Source organism: Melozone crissalis, unplaced genomic scaffold (assembly GCF_028551555.1).
Source record: "Melozone crissalis strain CALT ecotype California unplaced genomic scaffold, PUWL_Pcris_2 ptg000034l_1, whole genome shotgun sequence".
Lineage (NCBI taxonomy): Eukaryota > Metazoa > Chordata > Aves > Passeriformes > Passerellidae > Melozone > Melozone crissalis.
In genome coordinates, this window is record NW_026535812.1 from 14,995,473 (window position 1) to 15,012,933 (window position 17,461).

The following is a 17,461-nucleotide window of genomic DNA, read 5'->3' on the forward strand; positions in this document are numbered from 1 at the left end:
GGTTGTCTAACCTAAAACATCCCAAATGTATGTTGTAATGTACATGAAGTTGGGCTGAAGTTGTCACAACAGTAAACACTTGGGTAATTTTCACCTTTTCCTTGCTTTTTAGCCTTTAGTACTCTCTTTTAAAAGCTTCACTCCCAAATATCGAAGGCTCTAAACTAACCAAAAGCTTAAATCCTCCCATAGTTAACTGTGAAATTAAATAAAAAATTTTCTTCCCATGGGAGGCAATACTACACTCTCGTGCGCCATCAGCAGCCATCTAGAAAACAGATTCAATCTCCAGCCAAGGTCCTTCTTCCTTGTTTAAGTTTATTTCTGGAGATTGGTTAAACATATTAAAATCACATTACTCCTCCTGCATGTGCAGATGTGCTCTGTGGGTGTGTCCTTGCTGCAGCCCTCCCTGAGAAGGTTTTGCTCTCACTCCTCACTCCCTGATTGCTGCATTGATGCCGCCTGCTCATGGTCTTCCTTTAGAGCCCACATTCCCCCAGATCCTGGCTCATGCAATGCATCTCAGGAACGTTTCTACAGGAGACACTGGGGAATTTCTGCTCTACATAATTTCAAATTTACCCAGAAAACCACAGACTCGTGCCAGGCTTTGTATGAAGTTGTTTGAACCATATTTGCATTGTGGTTCAAAGACACCAACCAAATTATAAAACTCTTGAGCTGAGGCTTGACACCCTTCAGATAAACAAAATAATGGAGCTGTTTCAGTTTGACACTGGGCAGCTGAGGCACAGCAGGTCTCAGGGTCATTGTTACACTGCACCAGTTGTGAGGTCTTAGCCTGACATTGCTTTTCAGGCATCATTTGGACCCATCCCCATCCTTTTTTTGCTGATTATCTGCTCCCAGAGTGGTCTGTGCTCTGTTTCTGTTCCAGCACTCATTGCCTGTCCTTGTTTTCTTTCCTCCTTCTCATAACCTAGGCATCTGATTGATTAACCATTCTTTATTTTGAGAATGTTGCCAAACTTTCTATTCGCCTCTAACTGTGTTCTTGTGTTTCTGGATCATTAAGCATGTAAATTAAATTCAATTGCAAATCGAATATATAATTGTGCATATGCAGGGTCTTGAAGAATAGGGAGGACTTTAATGAGATAAGATATTCCCACATCTGTAATTCTGACCTACTCAGTCTTTCAGAAAGGAATTGCTCAACAGATTTGAAATTGCATCATTTCAAATCATTTTGTCAGCTTTTATAATCAATTCTCTTCCTCTTATTGAAGTTTTCTGGAAAAAGAAGGGCAACCCTTTCATCTCCTGTTCCTGGCTGTGAATGTGTCTACTACTAGATTGCTGTCCCTTTGACTTAAATTCAGATACCTGAAATAAACAGATAATATACCTTGCTTTTCAGTGGAAAGAAATGTAAATGTTTGAATCCCTGAGTCCAGTCAAGGATGGGGTTCTGCCACTCCTGGTGCTGGTTAGAGGGGACCCTGCAGCTGGAAAACCTCAGTGAAGTGCCTTCATAGATGACAGCTTTTCCTGAAAATCACTAGAAAACACATCATACAATCCAGTTAACCTTTTCTTCTCTGATGTAGGGTATCCTTTTTTGAATGACTTTTTAATTTCTTTTTTTTTTTAACACAAAGGAAAAATCCTCTCCCATTATGAGGCTTTTTCTCCTACTAAGAACTTGTTTTAATTTTGGACTATTCATGATGCAATAAGGTAGGGCTTTACCAAGGATGTTTCCTTGTTGGATCGGATTTACACACGTTGCTCATTTCTATCACGATCCTTCACCTGTAGCTCCTAAATATCAACTGAACTCACTGGGTGTGGAAGTAAATGGGAAAATGAGATCATAAACAGATTATCTGGGATTAGTGATCAATAAAGGCTTACTGGTACCTTTGGCAAGGAAAGAGATTTTATCCTTATAACCTTCTGGATGCAACATACCACCTACCTTGTATATTTTTTTCATTATTATTAAGACATTTGAAATACTGAAGAATAAGTTTGATAAAACAGCAGTTATTTAAGCAAACCAGTTTACTCCAGTGCTCAAGCCATAATCACCATTGCAATAAACAAATAAATCCATCATGTCTTGGCTAAATTACAGCCTTGTTAATCATTCACAAGCTGAGCTAAAATAACTTGCAATAATTAGTGTATAGTGTGAGTTTTTCTGTTTCTCCTTCTCAAGGGATATTTATGATCTGATTTTAATTGTTTGATATATATTGCCGTTCAATTCTATAAATTGCATCTACTAAAATATTTCATTTCTTGGCATGAAGTTTATGGTAGTCTTGCAAGCAGGTAACGCTGGGGATGTGAAATCCATGAAACTCTAATGTGCTGCTTTGTAGCACCTAGACAGAACTGCCCACAGGATGGGTTCCATGTCTGGGGGAAATGGGGTGACAATCACTCTCATGGAAATTTTCATTTCAGTTCAATAGTACAAGCAACTCTAAAATTTTACTTTATTGAAAATTTCATGTCAGTAAAGCTTTATTGCCAGGAAAGCAGAACTTGGACATGGGAGGTTCATAAAAATTCCTACAGTTGTCACATTTTGAAATTTAAAAAATTATGGAAGTTTAGTTTGCAACATTTGTCCGCTAATTATGCTGTACTTGCCTAAAATTACAGTCTGCAAGACACTGAGTGTAGAAGTTATTCCTGACACCTTATCTAAGCTCTGTGTAATTCCTTCAGCCCTGCAGACATCTGCTCATTTCGCTGTTGCTCAGAGCTCCTTCCTTACCTGCCAGAAGATTTGTGGGCATGAGGTCTGCAGGGTGCTCTGCAGCTGCTGCTGTGGGCGAGAGGGAGCAGCAGCAGCCAGCCCTTCCTACTCCCCCTTTCCTCAGAGCATCATATTTGCCTCTGCCCAGATTACTTTCCAAGGTAAAATATGCAAATAGCCTGGAATTAATCTGCACGGGGGTATGTATGGCTTTTCTTTTAAAGGTATCAGTTCACTCAGCTTGCAAATGCTCCATTTCCAGCTGTCAATTATGAAGAATTAAAATCAACAGCCTTTATTATTTATTGTTCTCTATACCTACTAATAGCCTCTTAATTGTGTTTTGGATGGGGTATTTTTAGAGGGAATCATTAAGTTTTCATATACTGGCAGACTAGAGAATTAATGAGAGGCTCTCAATTTAGCCACAAACAACTAACTTTATTTAAAACATTCAATTTCCTGCTATTCGTTTTGTTGCTCTAATCTTCACATCCTGTCGTGACACACTGCTGCTCTGGCTGTAAGGTTTTCCCTTCAGGATATCATGGCCCACCTGGTCCTGCTGCTGCCTGGATCTCGAGGAGCAGGGAGTCAGCCTGGGGGCAGTGCTGAGGATGCCCACAGTGGAGTGTTGCTGTTATTTGCTGCCTGTCCTTATTGCCTCACTCTGCTTTATCCCTTTTTTTGCTGTGGCACCCTGGGATGCAGGAACGCGTTGTTGTTTCAGCAGCAGAAGGGTTTCAGGGACAGCCTGTGCCCGTGGCTGCAGGTGCTCCCCAGATATTAAATGATTTCTGCACACAGAGAGAAGCTCAAGGCATCAACATGAGGTTTTCTACCAAATAACCAGGGTGGCTCAAGCCCTGCTTTGGTCCCAGACCAGTTTTAGATCATACTGCCTGTTCAAGTCCTACCATGCAAGAGATAAAGAAAGACTATAACTGGATACACACCTTTGAGATGTTTCCAGCTAAGCCTTGAGGACAAGAAATGTTCATCTGATTGTGCTGTATCTTTGATCCCTGCTCTAGGATTGACTCCTTCCCTCCTCACCTCCTGCCCCGAACCTTCCCAAAAGGCTTGGCCAGACTTTTCTAATTTTTTATTAATCTTGTATCTTATTTTAAATCAGTCTGTATCTCCATCACTAAACATAGCTTCTAATATTCTTCGTCTAATCCCTCCTGCTGGAGAGTTTTTCCACACCAAAAGGAAAAAAACCAAAACCAACCAAAGACAAAACCTCAAAACAACTGAAGTCATTTTCTAGAGGCTGCAGAATAGCTGCTTTCCTGTCCTATGCCATTTTCCTAGGATTTTCTTTATTTGTATGTAAACCAGAAGGTGCCAATTGACAGAAATAAAACATCCTCAGAGGACATAATTCCAGCTTGTTTTTGCAGCAATCCATTGCTGTGATGACAGCTGTAAGACATTTTTTGAAGGACCAAGCTCTTCTGTTGGTTCAAGAAATACACTTTCTCTCATCAGGTGGGGACAAGGGCTTGGGAGCAGAGGCCACACTTTGTACTTCACTTCTTCTGGTGTATTCAGTGTTTATTCCCTTCCTTCACAGCACAGAAATCAGGCAGGGCACTGCTGTGAAGAAGGCAGATGGGAACTGCCCGCTCTGTCCCTTCAGGCTGGCTTTATTCCTTTCCAGATCAGTGTTGGCAGCTGCAACCATGCTCAGTAGAAAAGAGAATGCTTAGTCAAGAGCAGAATAGACAAGCAGGGACCTCTCAGGAGATCACTAACCTATTTCTCTGTAGTAAGGAGCAGCTAAAATGAAACTTCTTGCCTTTACACCACATATTTATAACAAAAATATGATTTTAAAATATTCATTTAGTACTAGATGGAAGGGCTGGGCTGAGGTTTCAAGAGAATAAGGCATTGCCTTACCTCAAATATCCACATGGTGGAGGAACCCCCATTTCACTGCCTCTGCAGGGTGATCAGCCCTGTCCTGGGCTGACCTGTGCTCAGTTCCCACCTTCACAGTCCTGCTGATCCTGAGCCTCTGCAGGAACACCACACCAGTTATTAACTGGGCAATTCCTCACACAGCAGCTGGTGGAATCTCTCTCCTGCTGGCACACCTGTGTCCATGCTAGGTTCTGGCTGACATTTGGAAAGCAGGTAGATTGTGTGATTTATTTTTTTTCTCATGTCCTTAAAGGGTGATGCTAGTCTGGCAAAACAGACACATCAGGGACTACCTGCTACTACTCATCTGTGCTCAAATGCCATCCACCTATTCTGGTTCTTGCATGCCTGAAGTGCTGAGATGGAGCCACTTGCCTCTCAGCCACCCACACTTCCAAACAAAACAGGAGAAAGCAGAAATTTCATTTTTGCAAGCAAGCACATGGCAGGATCAGAGAGGAAAAAAAAGAGCTTTAAAACAGTTAGTTTGGGTCATCCCATTAACACACAATAATGTTAAACCAGGCAGATGAAAAATCAGGAGGAATCACAAAACTGCACCTATAGGCAACAACTGGAAATGCAATTCAGAGACAGGATGGAGGACTGTGTTTAAAACTGGTTCTTTCTCTCACACACCACATTTATAACTCCCTTAGTGCTTTCTAAGAATAAAGCAGATGTACATAAGAAAAGCTTTAGGTAAGACCTTGACTCCTTGCTGGATTTCCACGTTGCACGTGGGGACTCCAAGCCCAGTTTTCCCAGAGTGGGCTGGAGGAGTTCATCTCACCAGGTAGGGATGGGGTGAAGGTGGCACATTGTGTCTGTGGAACAGTTCAGTGAAGGGAGAATGGTGTGTTGGGAAGTACAGTCAGATGCTGGGAGACAGATACAGAAAACCAGAATACCCTGACACAGGGGCTGAAACAAAGTGGAGAAAGATCAAAATATCCTGGTGTATTTTTCTAGAGGAGGAATGAGTCAGTTTTAGATGCCATGACACTGTGACATCCAAGAACATGGCAAAATGCAAACAAGGATGGACATTTTCCATGGTAAGAAGACCTGTCTTCTAATGGTTGTTGTAAAACAAGAGTTTTTGGAAGCATAAACCTTCTTACCTTGGGATTCAGACCATAATAAGGGTGACATCTGAGGAGAACATGATTCTCCAACCAGAGGGGCTGGAACCCTTCTCACACAGGTGTCCTGTGGCAGCTGTCCCTCCTGCAGCCAGGACATTCCCATGTGAGCCACGCAAATCCTCTGTGTCAATGACACCCTCACCAGGTCATCCTCCCTGGTCCTCACGTAAGGCCACAACACAACCCCCTCCTAAAGATATTCCAGATCAGCTGCCAGCTCCTCCTGGTGCCCCTGCAAGTCACAGATTGGTTGGCTTATCTGGCTGATGTGGAGGGCAATGTGAAGCTGCTACCTCAGAAGGACAAAATAAGAAAATCCGTGTTCCCTGCTCTGCCTTTCACCCACTGCTTTAATCAAACTGGTTTTCATGGGGTTCGTGATGAGTGAAGCAGGCATTTAGGGACCATGTTACAGACACTCAGGAAAAGAAGAGCAAAGGTCCCAGGGCCGCTCCTGGCATTGCTAGCTAACAGATTTTCCTCAAGGTGGGAAGAATAGGGCAATCTATTTAAATTCAGATAATAAAAAACCACATTCTTCGTCTATCCATCTATTCCATCCATCCTCTTCCATCTATTCTTGCAACCTTTAAGATGAATAATAAATAAAAAACCAAAGGAAGACTTGGTATGCTTTTCTAGAAAATGTTTCCCCTTCAGCTAATAGCAATATATCTTTACAGCTGCTCAGTCAATTTTTAATCAAAAGTAAAAATACCCTCTTTGACTTTTTGTTCAGAATATCAAAGGCAATTTTCAAAGGTCTTAATAAAACTTAAGCACCTAGACTCAGCTGAAAATTTGTGTACATTGCCTACTGAATTGCTTCTATGTATGCCTCCAAAAATCTCATCATACATCTGGAGATAGATTGTGTGATGCAGTGAATTAGCTGGGTATAAGCAGGAATGTAATGTTAGTTCAGTGCTTCACCAGAGCTCATTTATCCTATTTAGAAATATGCTTGTCTGCTTATCCACCTAGTTAGGATGTGATATTACTCCCTGAAAATATACCCTGCAGGTAACAAGAAACACACAAAAAGCAATTTCACTGTAATTGATTCCTTTGTCAAAATGATGTAAAAACAAACTAACTTCATAAATATCTGTAGAGCAAATCCACACTTCATCACAAAGATAAGCATTAGATCTCTTGAGTTATTGAAGATTTATTCTAATGTATATGAAAAATTAGAATGCAAAGACCAGAATATTTCTCTGTTCACAAAAACAGAGGGATGATGCACATACAGACATTTCATCTCACACCTTAATCACTAAAGGTATAGCTGTGAGCAATGCATTGTTCCACAGGAGGGCAAGTATCTGTATTCCATCACCAAGATCCTCCAGTGATGCTGTTTCATATACTGGGAGTGCACCCCACAACAAAGACAATCCTGACAGCACAGCTGAACACCTCCTCTCCATCATGCTCAAACACTGGTGACATGACCTTCCTTGAGCTGCTGTTCTGGAAGGTGAAGAATGTTATGGAAGGTTCTTTCAGCTCTGCTGTGGGTTTTGTTTTGGGGGTTTTTTTTAGATTTTAAGAACCAGTCCCTTAAACGTGGATCAGTGATCTAACTTCACCCACAGTAACCAACAGCCCAGCTGAGTAAATGATTCCAAATAGCAAAAAAATGTTGCAAGTTTCCTTTTTTTGAGGCAAATTATTTGTTTGGCTTTTTTAACAGAAGGGATTTAGAATTGACCACATACTCTTCTCAATCAGACCTTGATCTCAGTAGCTATTTTATCCATCATTCATATTTATCAAGAGGTCTTTAATTCCTTGAATAGACCTTAGAGAGCATTTTGGTTCCTGTGTTTGTGCTTTTGCTCATCAGGCCACTGGTACACAGCAGCCATCCTGGTTTCACCAAAAACGTAAACCAGAACTTTTCAGAGCTTGGGGTTTAAGGGTTTTCTAGCAAGTCTCCTACAACCCTAAAGCAGCTTCTGCAAACTTTCATTTTGATCGCTCTGCATGAGAAGTTTCCAAATTCTGTACATCTGTAAACTCCTACAAATGTTCAGATGGAAATGTGGCCCCCTGGGGCCACAAATTTGAGTCTACAGATGGGAAGCTTTTGTTTTCCCGAGTTATTTTCCATGGGCTTGTAAAACCTAATCTTTAGATCGACAGGGTTCCATGGACCACAGCTTGAAAATCTCCAAAGTAATTCACAAAAAGGTTACTCTCTCCTGACGTGCAGGGACAGGTGCTGCTCTGCAGAAGAAGTAAAATACATTCTTGCTGTAAAACTGCACAAATGATACACAGGATCACAAAAACATCCACATCCACACAAACCCACAGAAAAGACAACAGAGATCAAATTTGTGCTGGCTAAAAGACTAATGTCTCAGCCTTGCAGTTATTCCTGCAGGGAACTGAAGGTTCAGACTTCCCTTTGCATCTTTGTGACATCACAGTATGGAGTGCTCAGAGAGGAAAGGGTTATTTCCCTTTGCCTGGGGTTATTTCCCATGGTCCCTATTCACATAGGAACACTTTTACAAATATATCCTCCATGCAATGAAAATTTAGGAATGCCTAGAAATGGCTCGAAGGAAAACTAAATAGGGAATTCCAGAGGGGAAATGTCCCTCCTCCACTAAAAATTTTAAATTTCAACTATTTAAAACTTCTTAGCTTGATCATCTGTAGCATTGCTTGGAAATAGAGATTTCCATTGAACTATTAAGAAACACACTTCTTAGAGCTCTCAAATTTCAGAAATCATGGAAAATTGGAAAGAAAAACCAAACAAGCATAAAAAGCCTGTTGTCCTGTCCTGCATGTCATAGATGAGCCATATGGCCATGCCATAGATGGGCATATGAGCCATTTATTGCCTTCTTTGGAGGAAGGTAATAAGCCAGTGTTGTCCAAAAGCATAAGTGAAACACAACCAGAAATTCCCCTTTCTCAGAACTCAACAGCACCAGTGCCACCTTCTGCATGGATTGTCTGGGTTCTAACTCAGAGCTCAGGAAATCATCAGCTGGGTGACATGGGCTAAACCCCTTTACACCACAGCTGCCCAATCCCAGTTTGCCAGCACTTCCCAGCCTGCCAGGAAAGTGTGGGAAGGATAAACAAGGGGGACTTTTGAGGTCTTTTGAACCTACATTTAATAGAATTATGCAAGTTAGATTTACAGACTAGCTCAGTTTCTTCAAAATATCATGGCCTATATTCTGCATCCTCACATTTTCCTCTCTCTTGCACCCAACCCCACACTTTACCGCGTCTTGCTTTCCAAGGACAGGTCTTCCCATAAGGACTCAAGCCTAGTTCGGGAAGGTCCTTGTGGCTTCTTCTCAAAAAGCCCTCACAATTGTGGAATTTTCCAGTTAATTTCTCAGTGGTGTCACATCTCTGAAGGAAAACAGGTCCAAGACATGAATGACATACTTAGCAGCTCTGCAAGTTTTCCCTCTTTCCCTCCATCCCTGCTCATTATTTGGAACACATCCCTTGTTCCCTTTCAGAATTAACCTGTGTTAATCTGTCGGTCACTCCCACCCTGTGCTGTGATGTATCTCCTTCCCAACATTTCCTTTAATCAATATTCCCTCCAGACACACTAAGTGCAGTTCTTTTTATAAACGAATCTGCTCTCACCCAGGAGATTTGACATTCAGACAAACTCAACGTCCCTCTTAATCTAAATAATTTAAGGGATCTGCATCCCTTATCAAAGACTAATATATCAGGCACTGCCAACAAGGCACCTTCATTGTTCTTCAGTGCACATTTAAAGTGCATTCCCTGCTTGGCAGAAGAGCTCTGTCAAGAGCCACAGTGACTCAAAGATTTCTTCACAGAGCTGTTGCACTGTAAAAAACACCAGCACGAGTCTCCCAACAGAAATTGTTGTTGTGATCACCTGCCCTGATGTGCAGCCCAGCAAAAAGGGAAAATCACCCAGAATTGCCATGACCAGACACTGTCTCATAATTGAGCTCATGTAAAACTTCCAATACTTAAGGCTCCCCTCATCTTCAGATAAATTTTGAATTAGCCTCCCTGATGAGCTTACATTTTTCATTTAACCAGGAATTTATGTCTTCAGCTTCCAGTCACCAAATATTAATCTGCTCAGATAGTGATGCCTTTGTTCTCAAAAAATCTCTTTCCCATTTGAACTCTGAGAACATCCCCTCTGACCTCTTTTTTTGAAAAGTTTTAGCTCAAGGCAGGTTTCTCCTTGCTTGTATTTCTGCACAAGCTGTCTTTGGAATAGTGTTTCTAAATGCTGGATATCAGAGCAAGAACAAACTCCACCTACACAGATACACCCCACAGAGCCTTTCTGATGTCTTTCCCCCTCTGCTGCAGATGTGACCTCCAGGGCACAGCCTTCTGATCCTCAGTCCTTCCTCTGGTTGGGGATGGACACCAGCTCTGCACGACTGCTGCTGTCAGGGGAAGCTGAGATCTGCAGCAGCTTCTGAGGACAAACTTTGAGGCTGGTCCATTGAGGATAAGGAAAAAAAGCCAGAACTTATGGCACAGAGAGCAGACTTTAGATCCAAAGTTTTCAGCCTGGACTGATGTCCATGACCTCTTTTTAAAGATAAGATTTTCAGAAGGGAGAAGCCATTAGTGGTAATCAGAGCTGTTTACTATTCACAGAGCTACGAGTGAAGAAAAATGAAATTTCTCCTTTCAGATGCTGGTGCCCAGGGTAATACCTCTTACTTATAAAAACAACTTACAAGGTGCTGGGAAAATCTTCCTGTCTCCTCATCATTCCCCCTGCCTGGGTGCACCACATTCACTGTAGTAGTATTGAAAAAGATAACCACGAAACATTATCCTGTCTTTAACAACAACAAATGTAAGTGCTGAGGAAGGTAGTCAGCACCAATCACTTTAGAAGAAGCATTAATGGAATGAACTGCACTGAAAGCTGGTTTTTCATACATTTGCTGAAGCCCTGAAGCAAAAGGGTATATTTCCTTCCAGAGCTACAGGGCTGAAACAAAGTACTTTGCAGAGACAGAACAGCTGAACCAGAAGAATGAGAAAATTTTATGGCATCTTCAGCTCCCACAGCCAATCTGCCCCACCTGAGGCCTTTCATTTCATAATTCTTCCACTGAAACTGAAGGTCTCCCAGTCAATGTCATGGAAACAGAGACTGGATGCAACCTCCATCCTTCTCTTTGCCATGAAGAGGGGCCAGGGAGTGCCTGATGATCCCAACATGTGGAAACATGGCTTTTGGTGAAATTATCTGCTATTAATTGAGAGGAAGACTTTCCATCATGGTCAGGCAGTGAAAGGACTGTACTACTAATTTCAATCCTTTAATGTTAATGAAAGAGAACTGTTGCTGTTGAAACTAATAAGGGATTTTTTTCACTTTGCCATTTATATAGTAGCGGGAATTGTAAAATAGCTTAATGATAGATAACTGTACTGCTGGAGCTTCCTTAGTTTGTCATTTCATACAAAAGGATCTCAGCCACCATAAAATTAAATTTCTCCACATTGCAATTGTTCAGCAATGAGACAAACCAAATTTTCTGCTAATTGAATGCAGTGAGGCACTTATATATTCATAGCGAGCTGGTGCTTTCAGCACCATTGCACTCTGGCTCTGCAGGAGCCTTCCCAGCAGCAATGTTGAGCTGGTGTGGAGCTGGCACAGCCACCAAGTCACCCACAGAGCTGTCAGCACTGGCTGGGAGCCCAAGATGCCACCTTGGTAGGGACATGGGTTTGCTTTCCTTCCTTGAGAAGCCCCAACCTGTTCTCTTGGGAATGTTTCCTGGAGACTGCTCTCCTTGCTTTGCAGAAACAGGACTAGACAGCCTGAAACACCCCCTGATTCCTCCAATTCACCACTGGCTGAAGGTTACATTTTGCTAGATCATTATCCTCCAGAACTTCAGAGCATAGCTATTCAGGAACCTCTGACTTGCAGGTTTCTAAACACAATTCCTCATTGCCTGGCACTAAATAAAAAGAACAATTGAAGGTAAGACACACTTCATGAATGCCTGTGCTTTGCCTTCCTTGCTGCAGTGGGGATGCTCTCTGGATTGATGTGAGCATTCCACAGAGCACCCTGATCCTCTCCCAACAGTCAAAGCAGAACAGCCCCTTAAATACTAAATCTCAGCCTCTCTCTCTCTCTCTCCATACTTGATAGATTTCTCCAGTGTTTGACAGACTCTGATGTTAATTCTAGACACCCTTTCTTTAAAATCCCATCCCTCTCCCTGAGTTCTGTAACCTATGTTTGTCCAATTTTCCTAGCCTGGCTGCCCTGGAGTTGTTAACATAACGAGGTGTCTGCGATCAGATCCCAGTGAAATACCAGGGCTTTGGTCTTGTTTTCTTCCAGGTTATCCTCCTTCATTCACCAGTGAATTACCCTTGCACATGAGTCTTTCAAAAGGAGAAAATGTGCCAGCTTTCATCTTTTCCATTATCTAAGGACTGGAAGGTAATGAACAGGAGAACAAAACATAAGAAATGAAGCCAGCTCGTAGCTGTACAGGGGAATTTGCATCCTGCCAGCTGACAGGTAACCAGGGTCACACAACTGCACTCTGCAAATCTGTTTCTTATTCACTGTTGTCAAATTTGCCACATCAGTCCAAGTTCCAAGACTTCTTAATAAGCCACTTGCAGCCCCAGCTACTAGAATTATCCTGTTCAAAAATTTCCGGCTTTCATTTTCTGAAAGTACTTTTCTCATCTCCATGGTTGCACAGAGCAGCTTGAAGCAAGTATACATTGAACTCAAAATAACATATGTTTAAAAAAGCCTTATAATTTCAATCCTCTTATGATCTCTGAGTAATAGATTTGATATTTTTCAAATCTTGCATTTGGACAGATTGGGTGTTAAATATGTGTCAGTGAGTCCGTACATACATGTGTACACGTACATGTGCACATGGCCATCTTTTCAGACACGATCTATCCAAAAGGACATAGATGAAAATGAAGAAAAACATAGCAGTGCTTTCAAAGATTTATTTGGGAAGACACCCATTCCAGTTCTATATATTGCAATGCTAAGAATAGAAGAAATTCACAAATGCCTGAAAGCCCCAAAAACACAGGCTGCTAAGAAAGTGCTGTCAGAGACAAACAGAACAATTTCCAGTTGACTTATTGTGTGAGGAATCAAAAAAACAAGGGGTAAAGGCTGTCAGAGGCCAAAGCATGAGCTTTCTATCCTCTAACAACTCACTTGGACAACACATTTGAGCTAGGTTTCTGCAGGTACTAAGGCATCCAAACTTTTTCTGCTGGCAAATTCCCCTGAAAGACTGATGTTGCTGTAGATCTTCCCCTACTCTCCCTGTATTGAGAGAACAGGTACCAATATAATGCAGTTCTCTCCTATTCCAGAAACTATTCTGCTGCTTGGTCAGTGGGTTGCCAGGAGGTGAATTGGATTCCTAAGAATGGAAAGCATGGGTCAGTTATTAATGATGGAATTAATTTTATGCACAGCATTTCAGGAAAGTGCATTTCAGACATTTTGCATCCCTTCATATCAAGGTCAGTTTTATTCTCCACATACAACAGTGAGCTTTGCTGAGATCTGTGTGAGCTGCCAGCAGGACTCTGCTCACACTGGCTGTCCATTAATCCACTGATTAGTTTAGTCACTCACAACATTCTATTTCCACTTTATACTTTCACTATTGTCTTTTATACTTCCTGTATTCCAGGAGTATTATGGGGATCTTTTATTAACACATACACACGGGGATGAGATTTAATCTCTTTAATTTATTACCTGCTGTATTCCTAGTAAACCTTTCTTTGCAATATACAGGCAGCACCTGATGCTAAATCACTGCTGAAAGACAATACAGAACTGCAAAGTATTCTTTATTAAATGTTTTATTTTATTACTAAAACTCTTCAAATGTCCTTAATATATTTTCAAGCTGTTTTCATTTGGCAGTGAAATGGCTGATCCTTGAAAAGCTCTTGTCTTAGTGCTTAAACCAGTGAAATCTGTATTCCCTCCTAGGTGAATTTCCCAGGGTTTCCTATAACAGAGATTATTGACATTTTCAATGGTTGCTATGGAGAGGGTCACTGCACACATTTAGTAGCTTGGGAATTGAACATGTCCAAAGGGCCTCATGAAGGATGGCTTGGTATTGCAAAAGGGTTTCCAGCTTTGGCCAAGAGCTGACCTAGAATCTGTCACGGAGGGAGCTGCATCTTCTAAAGGTAAGGAGAAGTGAGAGAATCAAGGTCTTGTGGAGAAAGCCACACATTTCCTGAGCAGTGAAATCTGGGACATCACAATCAGTGAAGTTCTTGGCTCCAGAACTCCAAAGGGGGATTTACCCCTGCAAGCCTGGCTCAGTACAGAGCTTTTCTCCAGGACACAAAGCAATGCCCAGGAGGGCATCCAGCTGCAGCACAGCCTGACCTGCCATGAGGTGCTCACTGCACCTGCCCACAGCTGCCTGTGCTGTGCAGCTCCTGAACACAGTTCTTCCAGAACCATCTCAGGAGCCCTCTGAAAACTGGACCCAGAGCCAAGCTGCCAACTTGTTTATTGATGAGCTGTTCCTCAGAGGGACTAAGTGAAATATCTGTAGGGAAAGACCTCACCAAACTGAGAGCGTTAGCTGGGCTCAGTGTGTTTTTGTCCCCTCTGGTACCCATTCTGACTGTCAGTTTGCCACAATGCAGTATTTAAGTGATGTGTCTCTATAAACTGAGCTGAAAAATACTGGCATTATTCTACACTGTTCTTGGATTCTTTGGAGTGGAATTGTCTTTTCAAACTGCCTAGACCTTTTAGTTTGATGTAGTACCATTTAGCAACCCTAAGGATCAACCACCTCACAAAGGAAACAAACCTCCATAAATATGTCTTTAGTTTTAATATGGTTTTTAGGCCAGGATTTATTTTTTATCATATGGCCAATATTTATCATATATGTTCACTTCCAGACTAAGTTTCTCTAACATTTTCAAGCTCTAGTTTTCAAGATGAACTGCTTACTTAATAGCCACCATCATAATTTCTACTAGGACTTCTTATAACTCATATATTTAATTTTTAACTGGCAAAAAGTTACCAAATGTCTCTTATGAGGCCTAAAGGCAGCCAAATTTTTACAGGACTTAAACCCAGGAGTTCTGAGTCCTGTTCTGTGTCAAGCTCCAAGAGCACAGCAGTCAAACCCAAGAGATTCATTTTGCCATCAGCCTCCCCATGGAGCTGGCAACTGTTCTAGGATGCCCCATTTTTAGCAGGCTTTGTTGCCAGCACGGTGCCTGCAAGGTTTCAGAAGGTTCAGGCCACACAGGGAGTGAAGGGCTCCTCTGTCCCTTCCCAAGGGTGTCCGTGCTGCCCCTGCCTCCCTGCAGGGCTCTGCTCAGAGCAGGGCAGAGCACGCTGCAGGCTCTGTGCCTCTGAAATTCAGCAACAAGGCTCACTTTCAAGTGACACAACCAGCTCTGAAATGTCAGAACAACCCAGGAAATTCACTGTCAGATCAAGAATAGCTGCTGAGGGTGACCCCCTGCAAGCTGAAGCAATGGCATTCAGGAGTAGGTCATGTTCCACAGACACTGCCAGGACAGCTTCTCCTTTTCCCCTCCAAAGCTCACAGCCCACATGGCTCAGGGTACCGAGGAGCACTGAGGCACAGGAGGGATCCCTGCTGAGAACAACGAGCTGAAAGCCTTGGTTTCTGACCTTTGCAGCCCACCTTCCTGTTCCCTTGGATGAGAATCCAAAAAACCCATTCATACCCAGAAGAGGGTTCGCCATAGAGACTGGGGAATGACAAGAAGACATTTGCTTTTCCTCATTTCTATATTCTGGTCTCCTAGTTCTTTTTTATGCCTTGGCACCCTGATACTCCCCACTGCACCCCTGCAGTCCAGTCCACCCATATCCCACCAACAAGCAGTGGAGTGGGAGATGGTGCCTGTCTGGGAAAGCACACAGGTGAAGTGCTTGCTCACCTGCAAGTTCACCACCCAACTGCTTTGGGTGATGGCAGCTGAACACTCCTTTTCCCATTAAGGCTATAACTTGATGACTTCAAGTTAGCTGCAAGCTGTCCCTTGCAGCCAGGTCCCTGCAGCCATCTCCTGCAGGCTGTAGCTGCAGCCCAGCTGTGACACATGAGCAGCAGCTGGCGGGAGGCACAGCTGTCTGACAACTCCATGAATTGGGCAGCCCTGAGCACACCAGGGCTGGGAATAAGGCCCCTTCTCTGTCATCACTCTGAAATGGAGGTCCATTTTTCAAAATATCCACAGATGGAGATGTGGCTATATCAATGCCTTCATTTCCCCTGCAGAACACACCCTGTGCACACACAGCAGCTCTGGGGCAGAGCCCAAGGCCCCTGCAGCTGGGAGAAAGGTTCATCCAGCCAAGGGACCCAGTGGGGACTAACCTACCAGAGAAAACCAGGCCCCTTGGATCTTTCTCCTGTGTGAAAAACCTTCTCCCTGAAGTCATTTAAAATATGAACACTGTTTCTGTCTGTTCTTTCTCCCCACAGAAAATCCCTGCTTTTAACAAAGACTTGAAAAGGGAAAGAGAAAAGGGCTGGCCATGTCAAAGGCTGCTATTCTTGCTGCCTCCTTGTGACAGGTGCGGGGGAAGGTGGCTGCTTAAATTCCTAAGACAGACAGACAATGATAGGTAGCAGATGGATGGACGGGCTCCTGCCGGGAGCAGACAATGAATTTCATTTTGTTACAGCACATCTACTGCAGAAGGGGGATGATACTGCAGTGTGTGTGCCAAGTTCCCTTCGCTGGGATGGATCCTGCACAGACCAGGCTCGCACACGGCAGAGATTTTATATATTATTAAACAACAAAGAAAAAAGGGCTGACTTACAGCTTTTGTCTTCACATCCATTCACAGTAACAACCTAACGGGCAAAGGAGGACTGTCCCACTTTCTGCGGCGCCAGGAGATGCTTTCCATAGAGCCAGTCCCTCCGACGCCTCACGGCTGTGCACAGAAACTGCTGCTCCCTCAGCGGAGCTCGAACGAGCCCGGAGAGAAACTTGGGAGCGCTGAGCGGCCCCGGCTGATGGCACGGACACGGCTGGGACCCTAAAAGGGACAGTCCGAGAGGGGACAGCCCCGGCTGGGACCATGAAAGGGACAGCCCCGGGAGGAGACAGCCCGAGAGGGACAACCCGGCAGGGACACGGCTGGGACCCGAGAGGGACAGCCCGAGAGGGACAACCCGGCAAAGGGCCAGCCCCGAGAGGGGACCCCCCTGAAGGGGACAGCCCCGGCTGATGGCAGGGACACACGGCTGGGACCCCGAGAGGGACACCCCGGCAGGGGACAGCCCGGCATGGGACAGCCCCGGCACGGCAGGAGACACTCCTGGCAAAGGGACACCCCCGGCAAGGGGACGCCCCTAACGAGGGACACCTCCGGCAAGGGGACACCCCGTGCCACCCCCCGTCCCCGGCACTCCATCCCGTCCCCCCGAGCCGTGCCGAGCTCTCCGGAGCCCCGGGGCCGCAGCCCCTCCCGGGCTCCAGCGCTGTCCCCTCGCTGTCACAGCCGCCGCCACCTCCTGCTGTCCCTTCCCCCCGACCCGTCACATCCCGCCACCTGCAGTCAAGGTGAGGTGTGAGTGAC

General features: G+C 43.9%; 1 long non-coding RNA gene across 1 annotated transcript in view; it reads right to left on the bottom strand.

Annotated features, from left to right (window-relative positions):
* LOC128941126 (uncharacterized) overlaps positions 1-16,847 on the bottom strand; it is a 111,579-nt gene extending 94,732 nt beyond the window's left edge. Inside the window, exon 1 of the long non-coding RNA XR_008483335.1 lies at positions 16,697-16,847. This is a non-coding gene — a long non-coding RNA (uncharacterized LOC128941126). The remainder of the gene's footprint in view (positions 1-16,696) is intronic.
* Between the last annotated feature and the right edge of the window lie 614 nt (positions 16,848-17,461).